This window comes from Podarcis bocagei (assembly GCF_964188305.1).
Source record: "Podarcis bocagei genome assembly, chromosome: 3".
Lineage (NCBI taxonomy): Eukaryota > Metazoa > Chordata > Lepidosauria > Squamata > Lacertidae > Podarcis > Podarcis bocagei.
In genome coordinates this window covers 48,506,913-48,521,157 of record NC_138127.1, presented here as the reverse complement: position 1 = coordinate 48,521,157, position 14,245 = coordinate 48,506,913, and the positions used below count along the sequence as shown (strand labels likewise).

The following is a 14,245-nucleotide window of genomic DNA, read 5'->3' as shown; positions in this document are numbered from 1 at the left end:
ACTGGACTTAATTGTCCAGGGGTCCTTTACCTTTACCTTTTACAGGGACCTGCTATGCAACCCACAAATCTCACATTCATCCCATGGTCATTGCCATCATAAGCACATCCCAGCGTAAGAAGCACCCTGATGGGTCAGGCCACTGACCCATCTAGTCCCACATCCTGCTTTCGCAGTGGCCATCCAGATCCCTATGGGAAGCCCCCAAGCAAGACACGAGTGCAACATCAGTCTCCCCAGCTGCTGTTCATTCTGACGGCAGAGGCAGAATATCGCCTTCATGGCTAGTGGCCACTAATAGCCATACTCTCATCTATTTACACTGGTGTAGAACTGGTGCTGGAACAGGTGATGGATGAAGCAGCCTTGGCACATATTGTGCAAGGTCACATACATTGCAACTGGCAGCCCAATCCTCTTTATTAAATGCCTTGTGCAAATATGTCCTTAGAAAGAGCTGTCCTTGGCCATGGAGGTCTCTGAAGCTATTGATGTTGTTTACTTATTGTCTTAACTTTTGAATTAGATTTATATCTGCCCACTTTTTTTTCATTTATTTTATAGGTGCCTGCTGTTTTCATTTTACCTCTTAAATCACAATCCGTTTTGAATGAAGAGGTCTCTTCTGCGGTTGTGGCTTTGAGGCCATTTACGTAAATTTATTACAGCTATTCCATGTTTCGCAAAATAAAATTTCTACAAATCTAGTCTCAACTGCCCATTATAATGGCAAGGGGTGTGTGAATGGAAGGCCAGTATATTGCAGAGATTCCTGCTATGAGAGTGAGTGTGTGTGTGTGCGCGCGCACGTGCGTGCACACACACACACACACACACACAGCACATTTCATGCCCTATGATGGATGCTTGACTACCCAGTGGGCATGTTTTTCCCTAATGCAACAAGGTCCTTAAGTGCAATGTTTACCTTTTTTTCTCATGGGAAGGAATGCCAGCCATCTACCTTTGTAGCAAAAAGCAATGGGATTCACTCAGGAATGAAGACTAGCCCTGTTTTCTGACCCTGATAACTCCAGCAATTAAAAAATGTTTCCCTTTCTCTGCAGTAGCTCCACTGGGGTTCTATTTCTTGGTCCCACTAAAGCATCAGGAGTGCAGTGAAATGTTCTGAACGGACTATATGGATAGATCCTCTTAAAACGCCTGCCTGATCTGGCACCCTCCAGATGTTTGGGACTCCAGCTCACACCATCCCTCAGCCATTGGCCATACTGGCTGGGACTGATGGGCGTTGCAGTCAAAAACATCTGGAAGTCATCAGACTAGAGAAGGCTGTTCTAGGCATCTTGCAAATAATTAAAAAGAAAATAATAAAAAGCCAAGAAACCATCAACAGTCATTTAAAAGAGATAGAACTACAAGTGAATCAAAGCAGCAACAGCCCATCTTAAGCAGCAAGTTGGTGTGGCAGGAGAGGGTGGGAAGTGTGGCAGGAAGATTCGAGGGCAATCAAAGAAACATTTAAACATTTCGGTGTAGTATAGTTCCGATGTAACCTTATTTGCAGAATATTGATAGATATTCTTTTTCAAAATGAGAGCAACAGCACCAAGTGATACTGAGGACAATCCTAGTTGTGTTTTTCAATGTATTTCTCATCAATAAAAGATCAGTGTGGCACGAGCGAAGTTTTATTCTGAAAATGTGGCCCAGAAAACAGTTTGAGAACCAGGGCCTAAAGCATGGGTAGGCAAACTAAGGCCAGGTAGGCAAACTAAGGCCCAATCGCCTTCTAAATCCGGCCCGCAGATGGTCCAGGAATCAGCGTGTTTTTACATGAGTAGAATGTGTGCTTTTATTTAAAATGCATCTCTGGGTTATTTGTGGGGCAAAGGAAATTGTTCATTTATTTATTTTTCAAAATATAGCCCGCCCGCCCCCACAAGGTCTGAGGGACAGTGGACTGGCCCCCTGCTGAAAAGGTTTGCTGACCCCTGGCCTAAAGTGTTGTTCGAACAGAGCATATGTCTAAAACAGGTAGGTGTTTTTTTCCCTCTTTGATATCCGATTATGGGGTATCACAAAAACAAAAATTTGGGAGGGTGAACATGTACACGGGTCCTCAAGTCTGACGTTACAGAGCTTTCTTTTTATTGCTTTATATTGAACAAAATATTTTCATTATCATCACAATACTGCAAAAACAAATTGCACTGAAAGCGTGCAGTGAATTGACACAGATTTGAAGCAGATGTATTCTAAAATAGAGGCTACAAACATTTAAAAAAGAAAAGAAGAAGAACTTTCCCCCTAACATTTCATATCTATCCATGGCTAATTCTTCCCATTGCTTCTGGAACAGCAGCTCATAAAAAAAAAGCATCTGCATTTGACAATATATGTGGGAAGAGTGAGTTCTCTGGAAATTTGCTTAGCTAAGGAAACACTGAGAATTTGGATTGCTCTCAAGGAGTATTTGCCAAGAAATATTTGCACATGTTTCAATGTAACTTTAAGGGATTCACAGCAAGCAACCTGTTTTAATCCACAACTGCAATTGCTGGTTTTGTACAGTAAAAACCAGAAAGGGGAAAGTTCAAAAGGTGATTCCCCCCCACCCCACACCCCTGATACAACAGTGGCTAAGGCTATAGGCACATACGGCCATTTTTTGGTGCTGGTCCACAACGTTGTCAAATCAGTGTAGTCAAAAGCCAATAGCAACTTACCCAAAGGCTTGCATTGACAACCTGTCATAATGCCATGCCAATTTTGGGATTCATCTCCTAAACATCCATTCCATAATGTAGTATACTAAGATATTTTGCTGCAACAGTGAAGGTGGTGATGATGGTGCATCCAAGTCATTCAGAATATGTAGGCAGAGGGAGCAATAGGAATAGAAGCGCTTGCATGTCCTTCAACAACTGTTGAAAACTGTGTAGGAGAAGCCATAGTTCAGGAATGAGCTATCTTCTCCAGTCTGAGGGCCACCTCCTGGTTCCGGGCAACCTTCCAGGAGCCACATGCCAGCAGTAGACAAGGCCAGAGGCAAGAAGTGGACCAGCACCACATGTAACTGTACAGTAGGCTAGCTTCTGCACACACACACACACACACACACACACACACCCCGACACTCCTTCCATCTTGCCTCCATTCAGGCAAGCAAGAGTCTTTGAAGGCCCATCCCAGTCAATCAAAAATACTAAAGGAGGATGCAAAGCAGGGGTGGTGAGGGGCATGGCCTAGGAAGAGGGGAGTGTACCTAGGGAGGGGGTGTGGCCTGGGAAAAGTCCTGACAGCCTGATGGAGAGCCTCAAAGTGCCGGCCCCTGTGCCTGAGGCTCCCCATGCCTGCTGTAGCTGAAAGCAGAGGGTGAGTCCAATGTTCTGGCCCTTGAGCAGCCTTCATTCGTTACTGCATTCGGTTCTCTCTCGACCAGCATACACAGTCCATTTCTTGTGGGTGTGACTCCATGGGCAAGCCTCACTACCAACTCCTTTTATCGATTTTCATCAGTTCCCTTGTATACTTATTCACATTTCAACAGAAACCTCCAAGCGGTTTGCATACCTTGTATGATTATGCAGGACTAAGAACCAGGCCTCTCTTGCAACCTGCTTTCTCTGGCAGTTTGTCAAAAACCAGGTCTGATGAGCTTTGCATGGCGTGGTGTTTGTGTGTGTGTGTTTAAAAAAAAGCCAGAGCACAGGGTTCTAATTGATAGCTGTTCTCAAGGCTGTAGACATTTTAACAAAGAAAATAAATAAATAAATTCCTTTTCCCAGCTATAATGGCAGCAACCTTGAAATCAATTAATTAAAATAGGAAAGAATCACTCATTGTTAAAGATCCATCCTGGCAAAAAAAAGGGGGGGGGGAATAACCTTACTGAAATAATAATAGCTATTTATCCTGTACAACATGGGCTCTTCTTTATGAAACACCCTATTATACGTAAGAGCTGTCCAGATTCAAAGGCATTATACACAAGATCGACTAGCAGCAATATTTAACAGAGTCCTATTGTCTGCTGCTCTCTAAATTGCAATTTGCCTTCATAAACTGAAAAGAGATTTTTATTCCTCTGGGTATGTGTGTGTTTCTCCCCACACCCTCCTTTTTTGTGGAGGAAGGGAAGGGAAGAAGAGAAATCAGATCTCAGTTGTCAGCCTAAATGAGCTTTCTAACCAGCTAGGATATTATAACAAGAAAATGAAGGTATTTAAATTCACTAACTTTTTTAAAAAATAGATATCTATGTGTTATTTTACAAAAATCCCACCATGTAACAATACTTCAACAGCCAAATCTTCCTTGTAGGCTATATCACATTGTAATTGGCTGAGATGTAAGTTATGTATTTAAGCCAAATGCAAAAGTGCTATAACAGAGAAAGAGGTCAATTATCTTTTAGCAAAGACTGCTACAGAAAGAAAGAAAGAAAGAAAGAAAGAAAGAAAGAAAGAAAGAAAGAAAGAAAGAAAAGGAGGTTAGTGCAATTAGAATATACTATTTAACATGATTAGTCATTTCTGGTATTCTAATACTACTACATCTTTTCTAAACTATGTGCTGTGTTTACTTAATTTGCACAAGGTTTTCATTAGCGGAGGGTTGTTGTTATTACTAGAATGGGTTTTTCTATTTGCAGCACTAAATTATGATTGAACTAGTGTGCATTCACAGCACTTCTCCTAAGGAACAAAACCCACAAAGGGAAATGACAGTCACCTACACTGACTAGATGAAGCAAAGAACACAAGCCCTCTTGACCTTTAATGGCTGGGCAGAAGAGGGAATTTTGGCAGGTGAACCAGAACAGTTCTAGCACTGCACAGGCAAAAGAAATCTTTGACTGGACACAATTTCTTCTTTCTCTTGGCAACTGTTAAAGATACAGGGAAATGGTTCAGATCAGGACAGCAGCAAGCCCCCCCAAAACTTCACTCCTTTTGTTCCAATCAGGCTGTATTCTCAATCCAGATTACGCCTCTCCATGGCTGCCATTACTTAAAAACACAAACCCATGATTATTGTCATGTCTGTTTTGGTCCTCAGTGGCAAGATCAGGTATGACAGATTTATTGTGTTCAGGTACAGCAAATTATCTTTGCACTCTCTTCTTAAAGACAGCCAAGAGTCCAGATTCACCTCACCTCATCCCTTAAGCCAGGAGACATCCTCTTACAGGTCTGTAGTAGCAGCTCTGCTACTACTACATATAAACTTGTAAATAAATTCATTAGCAACACTTAGTGGGGATGAATAGGGGCAAGTGTCCCAGGCTCCAGAAAGTGTGCTCTGCCATCTTTTGCCCACACACTTAGGTTCTCCAGCTTCCTAGAGTAAGATGAGGAGGGACAGAGAGAGGGCTTCGCTGCTACTTCTGGCTCCAAAAGTAGGGTTGCCATATTTCATGAAGTTAAAATCCGGACGATTGGGCAGTTCAACAAAAGTTGTGGAGAGTTTTTTGAGAGATCGCCAAAAAAGTTGTTGAGTTTTTTGGGGGGAGGGTCATAAAAAAGAGCTTTTTTTGGAGAGCTCCTGTCCGCAGCCGCCAATCACACTGATCTACTGATCACCACGCCAATCACATGACAGGGAGGAGGAGGAGGCGACAGAGGAGCAGCTCCAGACACTCGGCAGGCTCCGGCAGCTGCAGTCATACCGCGATTCCCAAATGCTGTCTGGATCTCTCGTCAGGAGGCCCTGCCTCCACCACATCTAATGCTCCCAGCACTGCAGCTACTCAGAAACTTTGGGCTCCAAGCAGGAAGGAGAAGCAGCGGCAGTGCCAATGGTTTCTGTAGCCCCCCCCCCAACAGGAACATGCCTGGGATTTTCAAGACATATGGCGGCCCTATCCAAAAGAAATAATGTAAGCTAGGGAGGAGAGAGAAGATGGAGGGGCCACCACCTCTAAAGCAGCTGAAAAACAAAAACAGAAGGAGGCAACTGCTATTATCACTGGGAAGAGGAGAAGGGCAGTAGAGGCAGTAAGGAGATGAAGACAAGATGGCAGCCTATACAGCATGATTCTCTTCAAGGCCCTCCCTGCACCACACACACACACACACACACACACACACACACACACACACACACACCCTTGGAATAGCCCTGACAATAGCAGCAGATCAGAGCAGATTGATTTCAGTCATTTGGCAATTGTTGCCTTTAAACAATATAAATAGCAAATACTCCATCCTGGAAATAAGGAATATACTTACATTAAAAAAAAAACACCCCACATTTTCTTGGTGCAAATCTCTGTATTTCAGAGAGGGTCATGCTCTGCTCTATCTGGTGAATGCAGAACAAGTCAAGGCCAGAGCACAAATTAAATATATGGTGCAGGAATCAGAACATTATGTTTTAGAAATATAAAATATAGCCCCTTGATGCTCTGTCATATAATTGACTTTTACTGCTCACCATTGGGCAATAAAATTAAGAGCTATATTTAAATCAGTTCCCTAACACACACCAATATGCTATAAACTGAAGTGTGTATAAAACAGGTTCTAAAGGGGGGAAGGAAAAGGAACACTGAGCAAGTTCCTCCAGGCTAACTATGTACCTAAACACAAATAGCAATTTGACAGCACACTTCCCTTGCCTTGAAAAGAAAAAGTAAGAGCAAGCATCTTCTCACTTAGGCAGAAGTGCATAACGCATTGTATAATGGAACAATTCACAACAAGCAGACACAACTTTCAGTCAGAACTCAAAAAAGAGAGCCTGCATTCTTCACTGGATCCTATTTAAAACACATTGTTATCCAGGTTCTGTGACTGCGGCATTCACACAACTCTTACAGTCTTCACTGTACAGTATTCATTCCTAGGTCATGCTGGTCTCCGGTCGTCTACCTGGGTGAAGGCAGCAGGACAGCACCTTTTACATCCAGATAGGAGAATATCAATTTGGTGGCAATCTCAGGTCACATAATTTCTGCTCCAAGGCTGGTTATTTCCTTCACACCCACAGCTATTACTAAAAGATTAAAAGAGAGAGTGCAGGAACTGTGCCCTTATTGTGGTTTTATTAAAAAGAACCATGGCCTTGCATGATCAGGTCTACAAGTTGTCAACTGAAAGGGCCAGAGCTGAGCCAATTATTCAGGGCAGGGAATAGTTAACTCCAGAACAGCAAACAGATCAGAGCATCCAGAAGAAGTCATGTTGTCAAGGATAGGCAGAGGTCCAAAGATGACACACCAGAGCAAGCATGAAAATGCAATGAGTCTGGGCTACCAGCAGTTCAGACTGAGGAATCAAGCTACTGAAGCAGTAGCTTGTATATTCCAAACAGGTCCCTATTGGCTTCCTAGATCACCTAATAAGCTGCAGTAGTTCTTCCTACCCTAATGGTGCAGAATCCTTTTTAACCTGAGGCCCATATTCCTTCATGGGCAACCTTCTGGATGGGGCACACTGCTGTCTTGCTAGGACCAGATGTAAAAGTGGATGGCTCAACTCATGCGATCTGTACAGTAGGTTACATTCTAGCCACACCACAACCAGAGGTTTCTACATAAGCAGCTCCACCCAGGCAAGCAAGAGGCATGATTGAAGTTGAAGGATATTCCAGCCAAGCAAAAACATTCAAAGAGGCAAAGGAGCAGGACTGGAGAAGGTTGTTGCCTGGGAAGGGCTGTGGTTTAGGTCTGTGTCCACTCTAGGCAAACAAGGAATGTTGTATTTGACTGCTCCAATGGCTTACATCCCACACTTCAGACTTAGGAATGCTCTGGTTAGTGCACCAAGGAAGGCACCTGAGCTTTCTAAGTGAAGTCTTGGGGTTCCACTGCAGGTGTTTCTGCTCCACATATATCATCTTCACACAAGAGTTTCCCGCTTGCCTCACAAAAGTGTGCACAGCATGCAGCAGCTATTCGCTGAGAAGCTCCTTTGACTGGTTTTGATCATCCTGCTGCATGAAATTGATGAAGCCAGTTCTGTACAAAGTAAGAGTGAGCTTGAGATCGATGTTGATATGTGTTCATTAGTGTGACTGGTGGTGATCCAAGTAGCATTGGAAGCATTCTTGGCCATGCTTCATAGGTCTGTGTGCTTCTGGCAGAAAGCTGGAGGCAGATTCACATGACTTTTTGCCATAGCACATTGAGTCTGGGCAGGGGGGGGGGAGGCTGCACAATGCAAAGACTCGTTTAATGAAACCATCCACATAGTTCAAGGACACAAGCCAAGCCACAGCCATATGTTACTGAGGAAGGAAAACAAACAAATAAGCAGACCCAGCTCTTTCCCTCTTTTCTCATAAGATAGATAAGAACAACTCTCCATTGCTATTGTCATTCTGGTGCCTTTTCTTTGCAGTGAGTTCCTGAATATAGATAAAGAAAACTGGACACACTAATTTAAGGAAAATATTGTTGGTATGTTTCACCATGTTAATAACTAGCAAGATGGTGGAAATGTCTATGGAAACATGGCAATAATATTCAGCCACAACTAGGAATCGGGGAAACCCTTTCCGTCTGTTATTTTCAGTAGCACACACACATTTCATTGAGTGGTTTACCCTAACAGATGCAGTTTTTGCTGGAGAACTGCATTGCAAAATTAAGAGAAGTATGGATTTTGGAGGATCTATTGTTTCAGAAAGCGCAGTTTGGACACGTTCACCTTCAAAGGTGGACTGAATCCCATTTTCCCACATTCTTACCTCCAGCTGAGTGGGAAAGTGTGAGCTCCATTTTTCTATCTCCAACATGAGTTGTATGTCAGCCCCTATCTTTTCCTGTCCCGTCTCTTAACATCTTCTGTCTCTCCTTCCTTTGACCTGGGTTCTTTGCACTACCTCATCTGTTTTCAGGTTTCTCTCTTCGTGATCCATCCGCCTCCATCCCACATCTCTTGCTCCTTGCTTCCCTTTGATTTCGCTAGCTAGTTCAGAGCCCATCTCTTAACTGAGGTACTTTCTATACGTGTGTGTGTGTGTGTGTGTGTGTGTGTGTGTGTGTGTGTGTTTGCTTTCTGGCTGAAACAGACTCCTGTTCCAAGATGTTTAGCAATAACACTTTAAAATACTTCACACAACAATGGTATTGTTTGGCAACTGTCCCCTGTAGAGCTGCAAAACTGGTCTCAGCAGATGTGTGTCAGTTAAATGGAGAGTGCCGACCAGCCAGTTATTGGGCATTGTGTATTTTCAAGCTGACTTGTCAGTTAGTGCTTGAAATTAAACTCATTCTGATAAGCATAAGAGACATAATTGGTGGGTCACAATGGCATTAGGGCTTGAATCCCCAGTCTGCCTTCCTGTGGATTTCTCCTCTGTAGTTCCTAGGGGACACAGGTGTTTGAGAGGATTTCTCTGAGGTAGAAAGTCACAAAGGATCCAAATCCAGCCCTTTACCTTCTTCTCTGAGCTTCCCAATAGTACCTTTCCCTTCTGAGCCAGCAAAGCCATTAAGAAGAAGGCAGGCAGATGTGCATATGCATTCACAAAGATGTGGAACATTATGCGCCTGGATACTTCACCAGTCCTCCTGGACATCAAGTTTACCTTCTTTGTAATGCCATTAATGGTCTGGCTACTGCCTTCTAGCCCAGGCTTCTTCAACCTCTGCCCTCCAGGTGTTTTGAGACTACAATTCCCAGCACCCTTGACCACTGGTGCTGCTAGCTAGGGATCATGGGAGTTGTAGGCCAAAAACATCTGGATGGCTGAGGTTGAGGAAGCCTGTTCTAGCCAGATCATCCTGTGGTTCTGTAAGACTCAACAATGGTATTTAACATCTGCTGTCCTGTGAGGAGGATCCTTACAACTTGCTAAACATTTATATGGGTTGTGTGTGCATACTTGTGAGCTGCCTTAGAAGGATGTAAATGCTGGATATATATAACTGTAATAAATAAATAAATGAATAATAAATAAATAAATATTGGTTGTCCTCTGTGTTTTCCCCTTGTGACTTCATTGTATCATGGTGTGGAAATATTTCCCCCCACCTTTCTTCAGAAGTGTCAGTTGACCACATAGCCCAAAATTAAACAAATAAAGTTGCTAATTTGAAACAAGCCCTAAAGGCTTTAATATTCCTTGCACTATAGCAACGTGCAAAGTCATTCCTATTTAATTAGTTAGGCCAAAGTATTTGCAAAACAATTACGAATGTAATTTAATTCCGGTGTTTGGTAAATATCCAGGGATTCGTTAGCTGCAAACGTATGACCTACATGTTGAGTTTGCTTTACAAACTACCGTTAAACCAGTCGGATAGAAATTAAAAAGCATATCCTGGTGAGCCATAAAGAAGTGTGTAGATGATGGATACAGATAGAACTAGAAGGCATATTCACCTGAGCTTCTCTTTCAAATTAATGCCACATCAGAAGAGTCACCTTTTTCTACTTCTCTTCCCCTGTAGCAGTTCTTGAGACTGTTCCAGATCCACTGTGTGTAATGTTCTTCACTGAACACAGTGGTGTTGTGGTTCTGAGGGAATGTGTTGCTGGATGGCTGAGCTTAGTCCCCTTTATATTGCTTATCTTGTTTTATTTATTCCATTTCAACTGTGCATATTTTACCATCATGGCTCGTTGGTTCCTAACATCTACTATCGTTTTCTAGCTGGGTGCCAGCCTCAGCAGCGAGAGATTCACAATGCACTGAAGTAATTAGCTGAACCATCATGCAAAAAAAAATAATATTGCAAAGTAGATAGTGTAAAATATCTATAATCTGGATATACAAATTTTGTGTTTCAGATTTTTATGGTGAATAAAATTGCTTGTAGAGCCCAGAGCAGTAAATAATGCTGCACATTATACACCTTTTCTTTGTTCATATACTTAACCCTCCAAACCACTTATAGATTCCAGGAAATTTAAAATGTAGTTTTGATGTTAGGTGATAGGAGTTGATGCATTTATGCTGTGGGAGATTTTTTTTTTTTTTTGGTCCTGCTGAATGAACAGTAATCTTATGGTTCTATTTCGCTGAGTCAGGTACAGCCCCCCCTTCCTCACAGAGAATGGTTCTGATTAAAATACAGTTAAAATCTATATTTTAATTGTTCATCTGCCACCAAAGAACACTGAATTACAGTTTGTAACCGTTTAAAGGCTTAGTCTCTGTGTGTGCTTGTTTCTTAACTTGGTGTCACAAGCAATAGACAATGGTCCTGCTCCCCTATAGAGGTAGAACAAATGGTAGAGCTGGTGTTTGTCCTGGTATTTTCCTGTTGCTAGGCAAAGACAGCCAACCCCTGATTAAGGATTGCCAGATGGTCTGAAAATTCTGATGCTGCTACTCCTAGTAACAAGCTAGTCAAAGCACTCACCACAAACACATACAAAGTCAGCCAAGCAAAGGCTGGTTATCCATACCGAAATAATTAGGCCCCACTATATGGCTACGATCTTGCACCAACATGTAACATATGCAGATAAAAACAGATGAGCAACGTATGTGTTTAGCAGAACTGAAAAGAGCTATCTTAAAAAGCACACTAGGCTGTCTTGTGGAATATTTCACAGATCTGAAAGGGATCAAGTTAAGGAAATACCTTTCTTGCGTACTAATGTTCAATCAATTATTATCTGCCTATCTAATCACAGACTTGCTCTCATAGAGGCCAGTACGATCTGAAGCTATTCTAAGGATGTGTGCACAATGTCTACTATCTTTCATTCATTATCTTAATTGTCCAATTCCCTATCAGATTCTTTAGGGTTTCTTTATGCATCAAAGACAAGCCTGCCAAATCCATAACCATTTTTAAAAACTCAACATATACTAGTAATTGTACTGATAAAACAAATGCAAGTCCCTGGCTAGTATCTCCTGATCATGGTTTACTATCGAAGATGGATTACTTTGCCCTACCTGCCTTGGTCTATGACACTGGTGGCTGAAGATGGGCTACTGGCAGACAGAGTCCCAATAAAACAGAGCCCTTGCCTGCCATGAGTCCAGTTATGTACCAGTATGTAGACACCTTACAGTCACCAGTGATCTGGATCCACAATGCCGTCTATGTCATTATTTTGTTAGACTGATCAGTTGAACATGCCCCATCACAAGCTTCTGATTAAATAGCATCAGCGTATCTTACAAAAATAGCAAATAGAGCAACTTACAAAACTGATTCTGTAAAAGCAACGTATGACAAAATGTGTTACGTAGGGCTGCCATACATCCAGATTTTCTGGACATTTTTTCTCCTTTGATGCTACTACATCCCCATGTTACCTTGCTTGCAGCATCCTTGCTTCTTCAGGCTTGGGAATAAACTACCAGCCATGTGGCATGTATCATATTACATGTTGTTCTTTTGTGATATGGCCCAATATCCACCAGGGACAAGACTGAAACCATGAAAGAAACACTTTGCACATGACCTAAGCTGGAATCCAACTCTCCAGAGGCAAAAGGCTAGTGAATTAACCTACTGTGTCACACAGCCCTTCACTATTGATTAGTAATTATTCTTTCTAAATGAGACAAGGACATAGGACGTGGAGTCATCTGCTGTATAGTCTGTGAAAATCCAAGACTTCAGAATGCTCAGCCTTTTTCAATCAGTCACTCTGAAGGTTGATAAAGAAATATTAGCTCTTGCTGAAATACAATTAAAAATATAATTTAATTCTAGCCATTGTAAACAACAAGGGGACGTGTCAGTGAAGAAGGTGTAAAAGCAAGAACAAACTATGGTTCCATGAAGTACAAGTATAAAGCCTGCAAAAAAAAGATAAATTCTATGTCATGCAACTATCCAAATTTATTGACAAGAATTGATTACTAAGATTTTTTTAAAAATGAAAGGAAATGAGTAAGAATGCATAATAGGTTTGAATGAACAGAATATTTGAGGTGAAATAAATATTTCTAATTTGTTTCTTTAAAGTTGTAATAACAACAGACAGAAATGTTCTTCCCTTGGCAACCAATGGCATCTTCAGTAGAAACGGGGAACTTCTGGACATTGATAAAATCTGGCCCCTTCCCCCGGGGGGGGGGGGACACCTGTCAGAAATTAAAACATACTAAATCAAAATATTATTATTTAGTAGATTTATTAGGCCAACAACATTTGGAGCAAATTGAAGCCACATAAAATGTAAACATAATCACAGGAATCACAATAAAAGGCAGTAAAAACATTTCAAGTCAATATATCACAGCCAGCCACAGTAGAATGAAAGGGGAAAGGGTGGATTCTGCCTATATTGAAACCAATTCTGCACAAAGATATTCTCAGTGCCCACCTAGCACTACCAAGGAGGCAGCTGGTCATATTTTGGGGGAGAGGGAGCTCCACAGGCATGGGCCACTGCATAAAAGGCTCTGCCCATTGCATCTGCCAGCCTGGCATGCACATAAACAGGACCTCTGCAGCTGATCTCAGATTCCAAGCAGGTTTGTTTGGACATAGACAGTCCTTTAAGTAACTTGGTCCCAAACCATTTAAGGAATGTTAAGGAAATCTGAGTTCTTGGCTCCCCCCCCCCCCACTTTGGACCATTCCACTCTGGATGGATGCATGAATTGACTGCAGGTTCTAGTCTCCAGCACTGAGACAGGTAGTTCATATTTAATATCCACAACAGGCTGGTTGTTTTTAATTAGGACTGTCATCCCATTAAAAATCCCTCAGTTGACTGATGGTTTAACTGATTAATTGATTTGTCAATTAAATATGCATTCCTTTGTAGCAAGTGCCATTGTAGACAAGGGGTTTTCTCTAAGACAGATCTTCTTAGGTAGCCCCTGCATTATTTTTTTAAATGCAGTTTCTTTTATTTCAATAATAACAACTAACAACATTTTGAAAAGTTGCTGCCGCATTCAATAGGGGCACTTTTTGGTCAAGCAAAAGGTTTTAAATCAATTTATCTAAGCAATCAATCAGCAATCAAGCAGATCTATTGTTAACTTTAAAATGCCAACAGTAACACTACTATTCCCATAAAGTGTGTGTGTGTGTGTGTGTGTGTGTGTGTGTGTGTGTGTGTGTGTGTCCAGGTCATAGCAAATGTCTTTTCTATTTTCTCCTTTTTCAATATTTCACATTAGTAGCTTTCTTTCTTTGACTGCTTTTTCTAAATTGATACGGTAAAGGTAAAGGGACCCCTGACCGTTAGGTCCAGTCACGGACGACTCTGGGGTTGCGGTGCTCATCTCACTTTATTGGCCGAAGGAGCCGGCGTTTGTCCGCAGACAGCTTCCGGGTCATGTAGCCAGCATGACTAAGCCATTTCTGGTGAAGCAGAGCACGGCATGGAAGTGCCGTTTACCTTCC

At 42.0% G+C, this 14,245-nt stretch overlaps 1 long non-coding RNA gene across 8 annotated transcripts in view; it reads right to left on the bottom strand.

The window, feature by feature from the left end:
* The window catches only part of LOC308582827, a 106,995-nt gene that overhangs the window by 48,409 nt on the left and 44,341 nt on the right, over positions 1-14,245 (bottom strand). For 2 of the 8 annotated variants that reach the window (XR_014005868.1, XR_014005874.1), the window contains exon 3: positions 6,786-6,963. The exons of 5 other annotated variants lie outside the window; for them this stretch is intronic. This is a non-coding gene — a long non-coding RNA (uncharacterized lncRNA). The remainder of the gene's footprint in view (positions 1-6,785; positions 6,964-14,245) is intronic. One more of the 8 variants, XR_014005869.1, reaches the window with a different exon arrangement.